The sequence below is a fragment of the Ursus maritimus genome, unplaced genomic scaffold (assembly GCF_017311325.1).
Source record: "Ursus maritimus isolate PB19 unplaced genomic scaffold, ASM1731132v1 scaffold_20, whole genome shotgun sequence".
In the NCBI taxonomy this organism is placed as follows: Eukaryota; Metazoa; Chordata; class Mammalia; order Carnivora; family Ursidae; genus Ursus; species Ursus maritimus.
Window position 1 is genome coordinate 4,864,627 of NW_024424453.1, and position 21,079 is coordinate 4,885,705.

The 21,079-nt window shown below is 40.5% G+C and overlaps 1 long non-coding RNA gene across 1 annotated transcript; it reads right to left on the minus strand.

The window, feature by feature from the left end:
- Window positions 1-1,292: 1,292 nt before the first annotated feature.
- On the minus strand, window positions 1,293-20,746 carry LOC103677233. Its single transcript, XR_005836523.1, has 3 exons — window positions 20,630-20,746; window positions 4,408-4,565; window positions 1,293-1,791 (listed from the first exon to the last, which is right to left on the minus strand). It is a non-coding gene; the product is annotated as an uncharacterized LOC103677233 (long non-coding RNA).
- Between the last annotated feature and the right edge of the window lie 333 nt (window positions 20,747-21,079).

The following is a 21,079-nucleotide window of genomic DNA, read 5'->3' on the forward strand; positions in this document are numbered from 1 at the left end:
TTATTTTCTTTGTCCTACATCTAAATATTGCTGATGCAGTTACTTAAGGAATGACCTTAATTGAAGTTGAATGTCACTGGATTTTTTTTAAGGTTATTAAAGAATTAGGCTCTACAAAAGTCTCAGGAAGACGCAAGCAGCTTGAGACAAAGACCGCTCACCCCTCGGATTTAAATAGATGAATATCACTTAGAATCATCATTGTGATACAGCTTCATCCTGATCCCTTGCATGTATTTCTACTGAATGAAAGTCAGAATTGGAGACTCCCTTGAACTTGAGGCCCAGAACAAATGGCCCTGACCACTGGGTTCACCACATGCAGTTTTGCAGATAGTTCACATGCAACCCAGGGAACATGGTAGGGCTACAATCCAGCCCAAGTTCCACTAACCCGGCTGTGAGCCTGGCACTGTGCTGTGTCCACCAAAAGGGGTTCTTTTTCTACTTTGCACAAAGTTCCCATGTGACCTAGCTTTGGCCCATCCCAACTCCCACCTCACCTTTCTGGTTTTTGTAACTATTACGATTTGTTTGTATAATACTTTCTAATTTTCACAGGTCTTTAAACTTATCCTCTTGTCACACAAGGCAATTTCTTACCCCAATTTTATAGAGTAAATGAAGGACCAGCAAGACCATTGTTTGGTGCAAGGTTTTTCCCTGAGAGTGGCAGAATTGACCCTAAGTCACAGATCTTTAGCTGGGGTCTCATTCTAGACCTCGCTGCCTCAAGTGTGATTATAGGGGGAGAACTTCAGTGCTGGCCGAACTGATGCTCCCGGCTTAGGACGCTCCAGGGCCTGTCTTTTGTTTGTTGTTGTTGTTGTTTTAAGATTTTATTTTTAAGGGGCATCTGGGTGGCTCAGTCATTAAGCGTCTGCTTTCGGCTCGGGGTGTGATCCCAGGGTCCTGGTATTGAGCCCCACATTGGGCTCCCTGCTCAGCGGGAAGCCTGCTTCTTCCTCTCCCACTCCCCCTGCTGGTGTTCCCTCTCTCGCTGTGTCTCTCTCTCTGTCCAATAAATAAATTTAAAAATCTTAAAAAAAAAAAAAAGATTTTATATTTAAGTAATCCCTATGCCCAACGTGGGGGTCAAACTCACAACCCCAAGATCAAGAACTGCATGGTCTACCAACTGAGCCAGCCAGGTGCCCCATCTCCAGGCCCTTTCTAACCACAGAAAGTGCTTCTCCATCCTTTTATTGCTCACACTCACTTTTTTGCTGGGCCAGCATTCCTCACTCTTCTCCTTGTGTTTGAAAATAGAACGGCTGCTATGACCACTAAAAGTGGCTATTTTATTTCAAAAGACAATCACCAATTTTTCACTTCACGTGAACTTTATATTCTCACAATGTTTTCATGGTATAGAAGGGAAATGTGTTAAAGAAAGCGGTGTAAAGATGACATAATAGAATCAGATGTTATTCTCTAAATAATTTGTTCTGGTATCTATAATTGTGGTACCATTGCAGAGCATACTGGGTCACAGCGTTTTCCCAATGGGTTTCAATCTCTTCGGGCAACCTCATGTTCATTTTTCCATTCATTCTCCTTTTGGTTGAGACCTCAAGAACGCAGGTGTGAATTCTCTCCAACTTGGTCACAGTCCAAGGAAACATCCTTAACCATCTTTTCTTAGGTTGTGCTCCCACCCTTTGTCAGAGGCAGGAACTCTCTCACTTATCTTCCAAATTCTTTGTTAATTTAGAAGTCAGAATAATACTAAGGCAGTTGCTTCTGATGGATATGGAGACCAAAACAGGTGAGTGAGAACGTATTCACCTGCTGACCACAAAGAGAGAATAAAGAGATTGCAGCGAATTTTGACTAAAATTGAATTTATTCAGTTTGACCATCTATCAAACTGAAGTTGTCACTATGCTTTTATGTTAAAACAGCCTGGGTTTTTGTTTGTTTGTTTGTTTGTTCATTTTTAAAGATTTATTTATTTATTTTAGAGGGGGGAAGAGGGGCAGAGGGAGAGAGAGTCTCAAGCAGACTTTGTGCTGAGCATGGAGCCCGACTCAGGGTTCATTCTCATGACCCTGAGATCTCATGACCTGAGCCAAAATCAAGAGCCAGATGCTCAACCGGCTGAGCCCACCCCAGCACCCCTAAAATAGCCTGCTTTTGAAAATGATAATGGTAACAGAAATTCTTTGTTTTGTTTTGCTTTTTAAAAAATGTCCTTACTTGGCAAAATAAGGTCACAAACCATAAGAATGGGAGCTATCGTCCTAACGTCTGTGATACAGGAGGAACAAATCCTCACTGTGGAAGATACTTCCATTTTCCTCTCATGTGTGTTTTACCCTACGGCCAGGACTGGGTCAGCAATTCTCAATCCATAATGGAAGCAACCTACTTTGCCAAAATGATGCTTGCAATTATTCTGAGAATAGAACACAGAAACAGGAAGAACTTAGGTACCTACCAAAAAGGAAATGGCTAAATACACCATAGAACAAGGGATATCATACAGCAGTTAAAAGACTGAGGCAGATGTAAACGTATGACAGTTGAAGCTCTCCCTAACCAAGCATTTTATGAAAGAAGGAGTGTATTCGTTACCTAGTGTATTAGTCTGAGATCTCCAGAGAAATGGAACCAATAAATGTATATCCACCAAATCTACCCGCATCCACATAACGGTAGAGGCAGATTCATCATAAGGGATCGGCTCATGCGGTTATGGAGGCTGAGAAGTCCAAGACCTGCCGTTGGCAAACTTACAAAAATTATTAATTTTTCAAAATCATTGGGATTTCCCTTATTGATAGGAGATTGTGAATTTATTATAAGGAAAAGAAAGAACCAATGAATTATGGGTACACACTCTGTTAATTAATTGATTTATATAAAAGTTATGCCCTTTGGAAAATATTTGTGTATCTTTGCTAACTTGGGACATCCTCATTATCCCTCCTTTGCCCTACGGGGAGAGGCAGTATTTTGCCCTTTAACACTGAGCCCTGGCTGGGACAAGCCCTTCCCTAATCTCCCCACCTGAGCTGAGAAACGGTGGCAGGGAAGCTTAGTGCAGGCAGTCACTTCTTACTGCCGGTAGAAATGGCTTCTATCAAGGATGCCATCCCCAGTGGGACCCTGCCTTGACTGCCTCCCTGGCTGTCCCCCATCTATCTTGATGTCTCAAGGTCCACATCATATCCCAGCAAGGACTCGAAAGAGAAAAAAGTTCTTCTTCTCTAGTTCCTGTACCTCCTCCATCCTTAATTTTGCACCCCAATAATTTACAATTACTAGTCAAGTGGGTGATCGTCAGTAGAATTGTTTCCCTTCAAAAGATTCACCACCCAAACAGGGCTATGGTTATTCTAAGCTCCACCCTTCCCACCCCTCAGGGTCGTTATGACATAATGGCAGCCAACATCAGGACATTCTGGGTTATAGAATCTTAGTGGGCATACCCACAATCTACTCTGTGCTAAACTGGACTAAGTCCAAGTCACTTCTTCAAAGTCCCAGAGGTAGATCAGGTATGCCCATCTCTCCCGCTCCTAATTCTCTGTGCATTACTCTCCAAGAAGAACACATGTATACACATCTCCAGCAATAAAAACCAAACAGGATAAAATCTAAATCCAAATATGGAAAATAATCCTTTCTCCTGTGGAAGACACAAGTCTGCATGGTCTTGGCTTTGCTAAAATACCACTCTTTGGCAAGACGCACCAGTAGTACATTACAAAATAAAATATTTGGCTTAGCTTCTCAAACATCTCCATTCTGGTAGCCTCAGTTTCCCCTAGGAACAACACTTTTGTGTCTCTAGAAGTGAGGAGTGTTCCCAAACAATACGCACAGACGAAGGGACGTCTCCTCTTCCATTGAAGAATACTGTTGAAGATCTTATAAAAGAGCTTCCCTCATTTCTGGGCTACTGAAAGTTTATAAAGATCAGGGTATAATCTCAATACATTGTGTGTGTGTGTGTGTGTGTGTGTGTGTGTGTGTACTATATTGCAATCTGCAAGGTGATACATGATAATGTGTGAATATCCCATTGCCCAATAATCCTCAAATATCTTCCACCCAATAATTTTAGCATCCTTTGATGATCTTGCCTGAATGATTGCAACAGTGGTTGCAAATGGTGATTTTTCTAATTCTATCATTTTTCCATATTTATTAGCTGGCAGCCTTTGAAAGAAGAAAGCTCACCTCCACCACCACCTTTATTTTGAGTGTCACTACGGACTAATGGGTTCTTTTCTGACTCAAAATGGTGTAATCCATTGTCATTGTTGTTCTTTCTGATGTTCGATGTATCGCAAATTTGGCAGCAGGAAAAACTTTAAGCTAATTCCTATATCTTTTTGACACGTCCCCAGTAATTTTAAGTATTTCCTCAGTTTTTCCCACAAGGTGTTTCCAACTTACTGTGTATTTCCTGTATCCTGGACTTAAAATCAGCCATTTCCCCAAAGAACCTGGGTTCCTTTCAGTGGAGAATAGTATTTAGAAATCAGCATCTGTGTACGAGATATGCCCAATGTTACTGGAACGTTATTGCTTCTAGGCTTCTTCAGGAGACAGAACTAGGAAATAGACATTTAAAAAGAAGCATGAGTTAATACTGATACCTCCAATTCAAATCAAATCTAATTTCAAAAAAACATGATTCTTCCTAACCTCCTCCTATTCCAATTGGAATCTCCTTTCTCCCACAGTGAGGAAAGATCTCATGGTTTCCAATAATTTTCCCAACATATACAAAACAAACAGAACCTCTTTACTGACAGCATTATAAAAAACAACCTATGAAGAAAATGTCATTATTTATTCGCAATTCTTTTTGTACTTAAAATACATTCTGTTAAGGGAGTACTGTGCTCCAAAACTAAATTGAATTAATTCTTTTTTCTGAGTGGTTATGGTATCAATGTGATAGTTTCATTAGTGAGGTTAATTTGTTGCTGTGTTCAATATTAGGGTCTTTAAAAAAATTTTTATTGATTTAATATGCAAAACATTTACATGGTTCGAAAGTCAAAACTACATAAAGAAGTAAGCTCAGAGAAATCGTACTATTTCAACATTTTCTGGTTTATCCTTATATTTCCTTTTAAAATAATATGCACATATAGGGGCACCTGGGTGGCTCAGTTGGTTATGTGTCCGATGTTGATCTTGGCTCAAGTCATGACCTCAGGGTCATAAGATTGAGCCCCATGTTGGGCTCCACTGCTTGGGATTCTCCCTCTCCCTCCTCCTCCCTTCCCACCCCCACTGCCACTGGTGCACGCTCTAAAAAAAATAATAATAATATGCAAATATATATGTCGTCCTATTTCCCCCATTCCTACAAAAATGTTTGTATTATATATACTCTTCCACAACTTACTTTTTTTTTTCATTTAACAATATTCCTTGAAACCACTCCATGTTGGTTTACAGGGATCTCTGCTGCATAGGCTGTTCTCTACTGCTATGAAAATTGATTTGTTTAAACTTTTATCTCCACTAGGGACAATTTTGGAAATTTTAAGTTTCCTAGGAAATTATTTATTTCAACTAGATTTGCAAGTGCATTTGCACAAAGTTGTATAAAGTAGTCTCAAACTTTAAAAAATTTCTGCTGTTGCAAAGCTTAGATCTTCCTTGTCATTTCTTGTTTTGTGTATTTTCTCCCTGTTTCTTCTCTTGATTAGGTTAGCTGGTAGTGTGTCTATTTATATTTTGCCTAAAAACTATTTCGTTTTGTTTTCCCAAAGATTTATTTGCTAGTTCTGTTATTTTTTCTTTTTCAATAATTAATTTCTGCTTTTTAATCTTTATTTTCTTCTTCCTTTTGTTTCTTTTACTCTTCGCTTTCTAGGTTTGGAATTAAAAGTTTAGTTCATTTATTTCCATTTTCCTCTACTTTTACTAATAAAGTTATTTTAAGCTATTGATGTTTCCTCTATCACTGCTCTAATTATCCCTCTATCCCCCATATTTCCTGTAAAATAGAAGTCTAATTAGATTTTAATGCAAGAATACTTACCTGATTCTTGTGTACTTTCAATTACATCTCACCACAAAATACACATTATTGTCCTAGCTTTATTGTTGCTAAAATTGATCATTGGGCTCTGGTGGTATAGCCAGCTTTCTCTATTGTAAAGTTCCCTATCAACATTGTACCTAATATTTTTAGTAACCTTAGGTGATGTTTCCCAGATACCCTTTACGTCATAAGAGGATGCAAAATGGTGATGGCCTATCCTATCATTGCTTCTTTATTCATGACCTGGCACTCATCTACAAAAAATTTTTCCTCAGGGCACCTGGCAGGCTCAGTCAGTGGAATGTGTGACTCTTGATCTTGGGGTGTGAGTTCAGGCCCCACATTGGGTGTAGAGATTACTTCAAAGTAAAATCTTAAAAAACAAAAAACAAAAAACCTTCCTCATCTACAAAGAATTTTCCTCATTAATTATTTCATTTATACAGGAAAGGCAGGATACTTGATTAGCCTCCCTTATTCATCAGTGTTTAAATGACATCACTTAGTAATCTGGCAACCTCCAATGGTAACCAATGCGTGCTTTAAAGCAGCACCATCAACAGATTTATATGTATTCAATTCATTGCAGTCATTGCTGTTTTTACCTAACTTTTAAAATTTTATACTTGTATCTCTTTTACAGTGACAATCAAATTCTAATGGTATTAACACAATTATTTATCTGCCTTTTCCTCCTATGTCATCACTGTTTTTACTACAAATAAGACAACCAAATGCAGTATAAAATTTCTTCACAGTTCTTTTTTCCTTAGAATACATCCTACTAGGGGTCTACTGTATTTTAAAATGAAGTAATTAATCATTTTATCTACATAGTTATGGTACCAAATTGATATATGGTTATGTTCATTTGTTTCCATTTGTTTTCAATTTCAGGGATTTGTTTTTCCCGTTTTCTAATTATATAAACCGTTTATATGGTTCAGAAGTCAAAAATATACAATGAATTTGCACCCACAGAACTTTCTCTTCTATCTTTGCCCTTTTATCCTGCACTCTCTCTTCCAATATAGGAAACCATCTTTATTAGTTTTTGATGTATTGTTTCATTGTTACTTTGTGAAAAATATGAACAAATGTTTTCCCACCGTAACAATATTTTCTCACCATTTCTCATACAAACATTCTCTTGCATTTTGCTTTATTTCACTTAACAATATAGCCTAGAGATTGTTCCATACCAATATATGAAAATAGTTCTCATTCCTTTCTACAGCTGCATAGTTCTCCACTGCTTAGATGCACCGTAGTTTATTAAACCAGTTCCCTGTCCCTGGACATTTGGGTGGTTTACAGTTTTATAGGTTTGTGCCTGTAATATCATATTTTTGCAGGTATATCTTTGGGAGACATTCCTAGAAGTGAGATTGTTGAGTCAAAGGTAACATTGCCAAAGTCCCCCCCACCCATGATGGTTATACATTTTTCCTTTCCACAAGCAAATGAGAAGACTCCAATGTCATGAAGATTTTCCTCGACATTTTCTTCTATGAGTTTTATGGTTTTAGTTTCTACATGTAAATATTTGATCCATTTTAAGTTAACTTTTGAATATGATGTTAGGTCAGGGTCCAACTTCATTCTCTTGGACATGGATATCCAGTTTTCCCAGCACCATTTGTTGAAAAGACTGTACTTTCACCATGAATAATATTGGCACCCTTGTTGAAGTCATTCGAACATATATATGACAGGTTATTTCTGGGCTCTCTATTATATTCCTTTTATCTTACTGCCAATACCACACTGTTTTGATTACTATAGCTTTGTAATAAGTTTTTAAATCAGGAAATGTGAGACCTACAACTTCGCTCTTTCTCAAGATTATTTTGGTTATTTGGGGTCCCCTGAGATTCTGATGAATTTTAAAATGAATTTTTCTATTTCTGCAAAAAATGCTATTTGAATTCTGATACGGATTGCATTGAATCTGTAGATCACTTCAGATAATACTGACATTTTACCAATATTAAGTCTTTCAGTCCATGAATACAGAATTTCTTTTTCTTTTTTTTTTAAAGATTTTATTTATTTATGAGATAGAAAGAGAGCAGGGAAGGGGGAAGCAAAGGGAGAAGGACAAGCAGACCTGGTGCTGAGTGTGGAGCAGGACGTGGGGCTTGATTTCAAGACCCTGAGATCATGACCTGAACTGAAACCAAGATGGAGCGCTTAACTGAGCCATCCAGGTGCCCCCAGAATATCTTTCCATTTATTTAGGTCTTCTTTCATTTCTTTGAGCAATGTTTTATAGTTTCCAGTGTACGAGTCTTTCATCTCCTTGGTTAATTCCTAAGTATTTTATTCTTTTTGATGCTGTTGTAAATGGAGTTGCTTTCTTAATTTCCTTTTCTGATTGTTCATTGTTAAATATTTCCCTTATTAAAGAAAGGTTGAGCATCTTCTCATACATTTAGAGGCTACTTGCACTTCTCTTTTTGGTGGAACTGTCTGTTCATATCTTTCACTCATTTTCTTATTGTGTTGTTGGTATTTGTCTTCTCAATTTTTAGGAGCTCTTTATATATTACTAATATTAGCTCTCTGGATAAGGGTTTGAGTTACACAGGTGTATGCATGTCAAAAATCAGTAAAAGTACACTTAAATTTTGGGAATTCATTGCATTTAAATTTTATATCTGGAGACAAGTGTAAACAAATATTGAACTCTGATTAATGATAAACATGTGGAAGTACTTAAAAAGCAGTATACTGATGTTTGCTGTTTAGTTTGAAATGCACTGATAATAGTATGAGTATATGGGTGTTCCCTACATAATTTTTTCAAATTTGCTATATGTTTGACAATGTTCATAATGAAATACTGAGAAAAAATAGTAGCCCTTTAATCATATACAATACAAATATTTTCTCCAAGTTGTCATTTTTAAAAAACTTTTCTTAAGGTTTTTCTAATGAAAAATGTTTTTAAAATTGTTTATAGGGGTACTTGTGAATCTTTTATTGCTTAACTTTGAGTCACATTGGGCAGATTTTCCTTCTCTTAAAAAGCAATTCATCCATTACTTTTTTTCTAGTATTTACATTATTTCCTGTGTGTGTGTGTCTGTCTCAGCCAAATCTTTATTTTTTTAATGTTTTTTTATTATATTATGTTAGCCACCATACAGTACCTCCCTGGTTTCTGATGTAAAGTTCGATGATTCATCAGTTGCATACAACACCCAGTGCACCATGCAATACGTGCCCTCCTTACTACCCATCACCCTGTCTGCTGGCTTCAGCTCATCCTGGGTCTCTGAGAGATTCCATCTCTGCAGCACTAATTGTCCCCACTTGTGTTCACACTCCCCTCAAGAGAGAAACTATGCAACTGGCAGGATCTCGTTGGCAAGACTGGCTTCGTGCACACTATGCCACCCCACGGTGCCCTGTGCTCAGAAGGGGTCAGCACTGGCTCGAATTTCCCCCTCTGGGAAGACTCAGCAGGGTTACATCGCCATAAAAGTACACGTCATACTGTAATGTTTTGGTCTGCTTGCTTGTCTGTCTTGTCTCATAATACAGTGTTCATTCCTCAAGAGTAAGAAACCAATCTTTTTCATTTCTGTGTCCCTGGCACCTAGCACAATATTTAGCATATAGTAGGTGCTCATTAAATATCTGTGAAATGAAGATAAGGACCCGCCGTTGGTCGGTGGCACCCAGACTATAACCCAAGTCTCGCATATCTCTATCTTGGGCTTGGTCAACTGCACCAAAATATCCAAATGGATTTTTAAATGACACTTCTAATGCAGACTTTCTTCTTTTAAGTCTTTTTGGGAGTGGGTTCCTGAAGAAGCAAAATTGCACCTTCTGTTCAACCCTTCCTTGAAAGTCAAATCACGTTCAGGTGAGCTCTGAATTTCCAGCTGGACAGGCACTGCCCATAGGGTGATGAGGGCTTAAAAGGACCAAAAGTGGACCAGTATGGATCTTGCCGAGATATAGGTCGCAAGCATCAGAGGTGGGCAAAGAAGAAAGCACAAAGAAAAGTCCAGTTTTGGAAGGCCAGAAAGGGAAAGGAAGTTGTGGAATATAGAGAGTGGCCATTCTTCTCTTTCTCCAGGTTTCTTGTTTCCTAACATGGTTCTATTATTTAATAACTGTGTGACTGAGAGCAGGCCACTTAACCTTGATGAAATTGGTCAACAGAATAAGGTAATGACCTTCCTATTGTCCACTGTATGCTGTCTTAATAGAACCAAATTTGAAAGTGCTTATAAAATATTTTGTAAAAATTATAAAGCATGACACTCATAAGAAGGGCCTGTTATTACCATAAATGCTTATCACACATCTGGCTTTACATGAAGCTCCTTCACTGAATGTTGACCAGGCTTGAACCTCCCAACTGAATGTTGGCTCCTAGGGTAAAAAGAGAGATTTTGGCAGTCATGAAAACCCAGAAGTGCCTTTATTCACATGAAAACATGGGTTGTAGGCAGGCCTTATTGTTGTCTCTGGGGAAAACAAACGTTACCAACTTTGGTCCTTGCACCTTGTAGAAGCTATCTGCAGCTCTGACTTTTTCCCACCAACCGCACTTCAAATAAACTAAAAAACATATTTACTTCTTACCTTGTGTTTGTACCAAGCATAAACGATAATGTAAGATCCTTGTCTGAAGTCTTAAGAGAAAAACCAGATGCCAACATAAATAATTATGACCCAAGGTAGAGCATAAAAGAAGTAGCAACAATGGTTGTTGACAGCTTTGAAGAGGAGAAATGACATCCCACTGGAAGGCTGAGGAATGATTCATGGAGTCTTGCGGTTTTTGGACCCAGCACCTTCGACAAGGGAAAAGCCCTTCCAGGTTTCTACAGAGCTTGTGGAGCATTGTGGGGGGAATGCTTTTAGGGTCCTTCTCAGAGCCTGGGAACAACACTGTCAGATTGTCTCAGGCTCTCTCTGTGAGACCCAGAGCTCTGCACAACTGAAGTTGGAAGCACTTGGTCTCCTAGAATCTTGGTTGGGTAGCCCCTGGCAAGCCCCTTAGACTCTCAGTTTTCTCGTCTGGAAAATGGACCTAATAATACTTACTTCAAAGGAATGCTGTAACATTTAATTGATGTTTGCAAAGCCTGCTGAGATCTACAGATGAAAGGCCTTGGAGAAGAATACAACAAGATTATTATACAGGAGTTAATCCCTTCATCAGCCTTTGGGAATTCTTTGTGTTTGTTCAGTCTGTACCCCTTTTGGGGGACGTTTGACTGCACTTCCAGATGCAAAACATTCTTCTAGGAACAAACAAGTGGTTCTTGATTTCCTGCTCACCCTCTGGGACTTTCTGAATTCACATCATCCCAGGACTACTACCTTCTCTCTTCTTTCTTTCCCACTCCTGGGGCAGAAGCCTTGCTCCACACCTGATCGGTGGTCATCATCCTCTCACCCTGGAGCATGATGTGAGGGAGAAGAAGCTGATCCATTAACTTCAAAGACAGTATTTTCTGCTTTTTTTCATGCCCAATATTGGATATCAGTGACAGCTTCTTAGCCCCTCAGAAAACATATCTCTCTCGTCTGGAATCTGATACTCTTCAACTCTTCATTCTGAGAATGAGACAAATGTTCTTGGCCTGTGATTCCATAGTTTGAAGAGTGGGACCCCATTGGAGTCTGATAATTGCCTTGATTTTATCATTGATTTGCTTCTCTCAGCCTTTCCTTTCTTCAGATTCCTCAACTATTAAATGAGTGTAATAATTCTATTAATTTTCTCAAACATCTGTCCTGAGGAGTTAATGAGCTCATGCAATCGAAAGCACTGTCTAAACTCTAAAGATGTGTAGATAAAAAGAAGTGAAGTAGAGAATTATCTAATCTGTAATGCAGGAATCAATGGACACAACCAACACTCATAGAAACAGATTTGGAGTGGGAAGTAAAGTCATTAAGATTAACCCCACTATTACCTCATAGATATATATAGAACACTACACCCCAGAACCAAAGAATACTCATTCTATTCTAATGCCTATGGAACATTCTCAAGAATAGACCATGTTCTGGGATACAAAACAGGTCTCAACCGATACCAAAAGATTGAAATTATCCCCTGCATATTCTCAGACCACAACGCTCTGAAATTGGAACTCAACCACAAGGAAAAATTTGGAAGAAACTCAAACACTTGGAGACTAAGAACCATCCTGCTCAGGAATGATTTGATAAACCAGGAAATCAAAAATCAATTTAAACAATTTATGGACACCAATGAGTATGAAAACACAACGGTCCAAAACCTATGGGACACTGCAAAGGCAGTCCTAAGGGGGAAATACATAGCTTGAATACATAGCTCAAAAGAATAGAAAAATCTAAAATGCAGTTTTTATATTCTCACCTCAAGAAGCTGGAACAGCAACAGAGGGACAGGCCTAATCCACACATGAGGAAGCAGTTGACCAAGATTAGAGCAGAAATCAACGAATTAGAAACCAGGAGTACAGTAGAGCAGATCAACAGAACTAGAATCTGGTTCTTTGAGAGAATTAATAAAATTGACAAACCTCTGGCAAGACTTATCCAAAAGATTAGAGAAAGGACCCAAATTAATAAAATTATGAATGAAAAAGGAGAGGTCACAACCAACACTAATGAAATTGGAAGGATTATTAGAAATTTTTATCAACAGCTTTATGCCAATAAATTAAGCAATCTGGAAGAGATGGAGGCCTTCCTGGAAACCTATAAACTACTAAGACTGAAACAGGAAGAAATTGATTTCTTAAACAGGCCAATTAATTATGAAGAGATTGAGTCAGTGATAAACAACCTTCCAAAAAATAAAACTCCAGGCCCGGATGGTTTTCCTGGGGAATTCTACCAAACATTCAAAGAAGAAATAATACCTATTCTCCTAAAGCTGTTTCAAAAAATAGAAACAGAAGGAAAGCTACCAAACTCATTCTATGAGGCCAATATTACCTTGATCCCCAAATCTTTATTTTTAAAGAATAAATCACTGTGGATCCAGTGAAGTCCCCTGGGCACCCTAGTCTCTGTCCCTTTATCCCATCCCCAGAAGTAATCACTGAGCTGATTTTGGCATTTATCGCTTTTGTGCTTTTGTTATATATGTTTACCATACATGTATATTTACAAACAATATATAGCTATGGATTTCACATCTGTAAAACATATTTGTAAGTACCACCTTTCTGGAACACGCTTTCTTAGATCAATATTATATTTTTGAAATTTATCCAAGATAAGAAATATAGCTCTAATCCATCCATTTTAACTGTTACATAAAAGTCTTCCTAAGAAAACACTGTATTTATTTATCAGTCTCCCATTTGTGTATTTTTAGTTTGTTTCAAATTCCTCTCATAAAAGACAGCTGTCATAAACATTCTTGCAGATGTCTTCTTGTACACACGTGCAAGGGTTTCTCCAGGGAAGACACCGATGAGTGGAGTTGCTGGTTTACAGGATATGTACATCTTCAATCTTGCTAGAGAAGTGATGTACAATGCCTTCATCAGCAGTGATTATATGCTGACAACTTGGTATTACTGGACTTCAAAATTTCTGGCAGGTATGGAAGTATATCTCATTGTGGCTTTACTTTGCATTTCCTTGATTCCTACGAAAATGTGCATCTTTTCAAAGATGACCATGCAGATTTCCTCTTTAGTAAATTACCTGTTCATATCTTTTGTTAGTTTTTCTCCTGGTCTATGCAGGGCAGTCTTCATGGGCGTGGGACTCATGTACTTAGAAGTGTGCTTTGTTTAATGCTCTGTTGTTGCTATCCCTGAAATTCCTAATTTTTTAACAAGGGTCCCTGCATTTTCATTTTGCACTGGGCTCCATAAATTACGTAGCCATGTTTGAAATGAGGTCCTGAGGTTGAGCCATGTTTGAAATGAGTTTTGAAGGATGAAAAGGGATTCATAGAGATCTGCACTGTTCAACATGGTGGTCGCTTAGCTACATGTGGCTACTTTAAGTAAAATTAAAAATTCAATTCTTCAGTCTCATTAGCTATATTTCAAGTGCTCAATGGGTACAAGTGATTAGTGCCTATGGTATTAGAAAACAGACAGCATGTTACTCTTTACAGAAAGTTCTATTGGATATTGCAGCTCTAGACTCTTCTGCTTGAGGTGTGGCCCACCGACTAGCAGTATCCTCTCACCAAGCAGTCTGTTAAAGTGCAGAATCTCATGCTCCATCCAGGGACCTACTGAATCAGAATCTGCTTTTAACAAGATACCCCCCAAACTCCAGTGATTCTCATGCACCTTCAAGTTTGAGAAGCACTACTACGGAAGACACAGGCCTTGGGTGAGTTACGTAGGTGAGTTTCTAGGGTGGAGAGAATCAGAGAGTGAAACTACATCCTGAGGGTACAATCGGTGCAAAGACAAGTGCATGAAAATATACCCACAGTAAAAACCAGAACAGGAGGAATTTGTAGGCTAAAGCAGATTGGGAACAGCTTTATAGCCTTTTGGATTATGCCCTGCAGGGAACCGTTGACCGATTTAAAATGAAAGTGCATGAAAAGATTTGGGTTTGAGGAAGACTGCTCTCATGGTAATGTCAAAGACCAGTCAGGCAAGCCAGAGTCAGGGGAGTGGATAGAGAGCCCGGACATAAACCCAGGTATGAGATAAAGCTTTCTAGGGAGCAGGTGATGAATGTGAAGGGCGGGGATCTCAGAGAGAGAGAATCCACAGGATCTTGGTCACTGACTGGACCTGTGGAGTTAAGGGAGAAAAAGGAAGAACTGAAGGTCAAACTTGGGTGACTGATAAATGGGGTTCCTTTTAACCAAATCGGGTATCAGGAGAATAAAAATATTTTACGAGGTTGTCTTGGACATATTAAATTTGAGGTATTCTGGGACATCTGTTCACTGTTTTTCTCACCTGCCAAATGAAGACAGTGATAGCATCCATCCCACAGGACCAATGCATTAACAATCAGCTGATACGGTATATGTGAATACACTTTGTTAATGTTCAAGTCACAGACGTGTCATCTAGTATCAGCCCTGCATGTATCCACAGTCTGATGGAAGGACGCAGAGGGGGACTGAAATACTGCCTGCCTTTGCACAAAAGCAGCACCATCCATCTAGTTCAGTAAGACAGGAGACGCTGGAGGAAAATGCTGAAGAGAATGAAAAATGTGGACAGTCAAGTAAGAAATATAAGATGACAAATCACCAATTAGAAATACACCCCAGCTGCTTCTAAACATAATAAACTGTCAACGCTTTCCATCAAGCAGAAGAAGACAGAGCTACAATGAGATTTGGGAGAAAACACGTATTAAAAAATTCAGCTGAGCAATTAGTAGCAGCATTTACTGTAGACTAGAAACCCTCCCCAGAATCACTTCTGCCTTGGAACATAGGCAGCATATATTACAAGCTGCTGTTACGTTTCGATTTTCATCTGCAGACAAATCTAAAGTTAAAATGTAATAAGTCTTTAGGGGCGCCTGGGTGGCACAGCGGTTAAGCGTCTGCCTTCGGCTCAGGGCGTGATCCCGGCGTTATGGGATCGAGCCCCACATCGGGCTCCTCCGCTGTGAGCCTGCTTCTTCCTCTCCCACTCCCCCTCCTTGTGTTCCCTCTCTCGCTGGCTGTCTCTATCTCTGTTGAATAAATAAATAAAATCTTTAAAAAAAAAAGTAATAAGTCTTTAAAGGTGATTGTTAGTTCAAACTTATCATTAAGCAGACGGCTTCCTGACTCTTGATTATATGTTTGGAAAACATAGAAGAAGTTTAACCATCTGATTGGTTAGACAGTATCAGGGTATGAAATACAATTCTTTGATGCATGCTGTCCTTCTAGAATTTATAGGTAGTGCTGGGATCTGGGATTCTTAAATTTGTTTTGCTTTTGTGAAGTAAGCAAATAATCTGACTTCAAGCTTCGTAAAACTATTCCATTAAATTCAACACATATCTATTGAAGATATATCATAGCCAGGCAGAGTGGGAGGGCATGATCACTTCTCTCAGGGAGTGGATAATCCCAAGGCAGGGGCACTTCTAAACAGGTACTGAGGAAAGTGAGTCAGTGCTCACAGAATCAGAAACAGGACGGTAGGTATAAAGGCATCATACAGTGTGATGGATTCTTTCCATCTAATCAAACCTCTCAACCTTCCTGCTAGCTTACAGGAAATGCAGGAACCAGAGAAATGCAGTATGGACAAAGGAAAGAGTAAGACAATAAGCTGCCATCAGAGATCATAAATTCCAAGTTTTATGACTCAATTTGAAATGATCTGAATAAGGCTCTGAGAGCCAGTCTAATGTCAAGGTCATCATCAGCCCTTGATCTCCCTTGCACACAGTAGAAATCTGCCATTTAGTTCGGCTAGCTGTGGCCACAGTATCTGCAGCAACTCCCATAAAGAGTGAGAGACTATTTGCCCAGCCTTTGTATTCAAGGTGGCTTTTGGGCATCCCCTGATCCACAGAATGTGGCATATGTGACCTTGTTGACTCCCCAGACTATGCTTTAACAAGTCTCACAGCCTCCACCTGCATAGATGTTGCCCACACATGGACAATGTAGCCTGTGAGGGATGAGGGGCCACATCCTCCTGCCTATGAGAGAATCCTCCTGGAAGTTTCTCCAGGAGAAGAATAGTGGCCCTCAGTGGATAGCATCACCAACTGCCAGACATGTGAGAAAACCTTGGACTTTCAGCTCAGCTGACTCTCCAGTTCAGGGTTTGGGAAACTACAGCTTAAGGGCAAAAACTGGCCCTCAGCCTGTTTTTATGTTGGGCCCTTGAGCTAAGAATAGCTTTTGCTTCTCAAAGATTTGCTTAAAAAATGAAATAAATAAGTAACAGAATAATATGCAACAGAGACAAAGCCTAAAATATGCATTATCTGGCCCTTTATAGAAAATTTTACTGATCCCTGCTACAGCTGAACAAAACTGGGTAAGCCCAAACAAAAGCACAAAGGAACCAACCAACCAACTCTCAGAATTGTGAGAAATATTAAACATATATTTTTAATACATGGGAGAGTTTGCTCTACTGCAATGGATAACTGAATCACAAGGTGCTAAATGCTACACAATGAACAAAGAGACTGCCTCAAAGGAAATAATCTCTTAAAGGTTTTGGACCTTTTCTTCTCACTTTAATATAGATGGATTTCTTTTCTTTTTTTTTTTTTTTTAAAGATTTTATTTATTTATGTGACAGAGAGACAGCCAGCGAGAGAGGGAACACAGCAGGGGAGTGGGAGAGGAAGAAGCAGGCTCCCAGCGGAGGAGCCCTGATGTGGGACTCGATCCCGGAACGCCGGGATCACGCCCTGAGCCGAAGGCAGACGCTTAACGACTGCGCTACCCAGGCGCCCCTATAGATGGATTTCTTATCCATCCATCCATCTGGCTGTCCATGGCTCTGTTTTGAATTCTAGAGAGATTTTGGCAGTTACGAGCACACATACATGTTATTCATGGGACCTTCAAAACATGTTTAAAACAAGTATCGGGGGCGCCTGGCTGCTCAGTCGGCAGAGCACGAGACTCTCGATCTTGGGGTTGTGAGTCTGAGCCCCACATTCGGTGTAGAGATTACTTAAAAAGAAAAAATCTTTAAAAAAAAAGCAAGTATTGAACTGTAACTAAAATAAAAAGACAGAATTGTAAGATATAATATCAGTGTCCTAAAGCACCCTTCCAAATACAGAGGTCTTTTTTTCCTCCCCTAGATTAACCTATTGGCAACGGAGCCTGCCTAGTTTTGTTATCAGCACACTTCCTTTACTTAGTGAGGTAAACTGTCAGGCAAGGTGGGGTGAAGAATGGCTGTGATAAAGGCATTAGCTAGCAGCAATCACTCTACCCTTTGCAAAGGGCACAGCCACCTGTCAGGGCTGGAACCAGGAAAAGAATCATGGTTTAGATCTGAATATTCATTCAGCCGGAACTTCCACTACTACTATCTAAATATAGTTTTGTTGTACAACCATTTTAACTCCTATATTCACCTATATTATTTTCAGAGAACCTTCAAATTATCACAAACGATTTTTAAATGCATATTTCCCTCTTCTATTCTTTCCCTTTTGCAGACAAAGGAAAGCAGCAGTTTGATAAGCAGCGGCGCAGGTGAACCAAGGAATCTGTAAACAAAAAGGAATGGTGGGCCATATTTACAGTCGATGCAAATGTGTGAGTCACAATTGGGGATGGGTAGTTATGGCTAGGCTTAAGGTTCAATGGATGACCCACACCCACCAGAGTTTGAGCAAAGGACTAATACGATCAATACTACACATCTGAATTTGCATTTGGCCTAGAGCAGTGCGGTCGCTCCTTTCCAAGTATTTCCCTCCTCTCCCACAGTGGGCCTCACCTCCTGGTGCTCCTGCCCTTGTCTGATCCCCTCCACTTGAATCTTGGATAGTCCTGTGCTTGCTTTTGACCAAAAGAATGTGACAAAATGATGCGGCATCACTTACAAGGCTCACTTCTGCCTGCAGCTTCTGGTCTTGGGACTGTTAGCATGCGGACTCGGATGAAATTCAGATCAACCGTTAGGGGCAAGAGCAGACACTGAGTAGCTGATGCGAATGAAAACCACTGACGCGGCTCAGCGACTTAGATAACTTACTAGAAACTGTCCTCGTGTGAGCACTGGGGGTACAGGCTGTCTGGTGAGAACTCTCCATTTGTCTGTGCAATAGATGATGCCCCTGAGAGCTTTCTTACGGAAGTGGAGGTGGTCACTGTTACACAGAGTAAACTTGACGTAGCTCTTGCCCAGCACGGCTTATGAGCTTCAAACGGATGAGCTCACATCCATAGATATTTACACGAGCCAGAGACCAGAGGACCACAGGCAGAGATAACACCCAGCATTATATACTCTTGATGTGTTTCTGTTGTTAGAATGGAGCTGATAGTATACATCAGGTATGCCCAGGGAAATACAGGACAGTCCTGGATTTTATAAAATCTTCTTAAAACATACATCACAAGACCTGTAGAAAGCACCACTGCTTTTACAGAATTAACCACAGGAACTCTAAAGTGGCCCAAACTCTAAAGAGGTCAGAGTTTTACTGTTTTGTGAATAAAGCTAGAATTTAATTCAATGAAGCATCTATCACATGGTGACCTGTGATAGGTACCAGAATGAACCAGAAGATTATTCTACCCACTCAGGTGAATGGACTTTAAACCTGTGTTCTCCTTGCAGGAATTTAAGATTTTCTCTTACAAAGAGTTCCAAAGTCTCCACTCCCTAGATTACCTATTAACCACAAAAGGGAAAATAGACTTTATAATGGACTATATAGATGAATCTGGAGGGCAATTCAGATTTTAGTTATTGATACTGGGGCAACCTAATGTTATATACTTAAAAATTAATATTATGTGTTTATAATTAATATTATGTTCTTCTGGATGGGAAACAATATGAGGAGCACCTCCTAAAGTCTGAAAGATTCTCGACATCTAATCAAACCTCTTGATCTTCCTTCTACTTTACAGTAAATGTGGGAGCTAGAGAAAAAGTTAAATGATATGAGGAGGAATAAAAGGTTGAACAAATGGAGAGAGCAGAACCTACTGCCAGGTAACCGTCCTAGACTCTCCAAAATGTTAATGCCATGAAAATAAAAAAAAGTGTGTGTGTGTGTGTGTGTTGGGGGGGGGGTTGTTCTGCATTAAAAGACATGAACATAACAAGTGCAATGCATGAATCTTCATTGGACTCTCTTTCTACAAAACCAATATATAAGAGATCTTTTGACAACTGGAGAAATTTGCATTTGGGCTAGATATCAGGTTATGTTATCGCATTATTAAGCTTCTTAGATGTGATTAAGTTTCTTATGTGGTTGCACAGAAGGATGTCTGTCTTTATTCTTAGGAAATGCAGGCTGAAATATTTGGGAGAGAGAAAAAGCAATTATGGGAAAATGTTAACACTTATTCGACCTTGGAGTTAAGTACTCCTGTGGTGCTCCCTCAACTACTCTTTCAACTTTCCACGTGGTGATGCTGGAAACAAGCTGTTCCCACAGCCAAGCGGCCTGAATGGGGAATTGTTTTTCCAGATGGCACTATGCCAGCGGTGCCGGGAGAGGAGAGGAAACATTATTTCTGGATTTTTCAACCACCTCCGCCCAAAGACCGGCACGACCAGAGCCATACAGCAACACCCAGCTCCCACGCCTAAAAGCCTCACACTTGTTCCAGTTACCGACGACTCTGGGTAGGACAGACCTTCTCTGAATTCTCCAGACTAAAGAAGAGTTTTGAGATGAATTCCCCGAAAGCAAGCGACTTCCTGGGACTCCCGTTCATACACCAGACCATTATAACCTGACGTATCCACCCCACCCCTTCATTCTCCATCAATTCTGGAAGAACACACATTTCTTTGAGATCAGGAACTTCCCGAGGTGTCTTCTCTCCTTAAGGGCTCTTTGCGGACTCTAACAAGTAAATCCCTCCAGGACTGCCTCGAGGCCGTATATTTACGCCGCTAGTAAACAAGGCAAAATCCTTGCCAGAGGTCCGTCACGAAGTTGCCCAACCACTGCCAGCCGCAAATGTAAAACACGTACCTGACAGCACCGTACTCGGAACGCAGGGTGATGGCGAGCTGCGACAGAGCGCGCCCGGGAGAGTGCGCACGGCTGCGGGCCGAGTGGGGCCGCGCTCGCCGGGGCTCAGGGCCCGCGCGTGCGTGCGTGCGTGCGAGCGAGCGAGCAAGGGGCTCCCGGGCCTCGGCGCGTGGTCTGCGCGCGCCCGGCCGTGCGTGCGGCTGCGGGAGGCTGCGTGTGCGCGCGGGGCGGCAGCGTCGGCCGCAGGCCAGCCGGTGTGGAGCGGGCTTGGAGCCGCGCGCGGAAGGTGAGTGCGAGGCGGGGTCGCTGGGGCCGATCCGAAAGCCTTGGAGACCCCAGGGCTGGGTGGCGGGCTTGGCCCTGGGATTCGCTTCACCCGGGACGGCGCTGCCGGGGCGGCGGGGCCAGGAGGCCGGCAGGGCGGTGCCGCCCACTCCGGCCCTTTCCCAG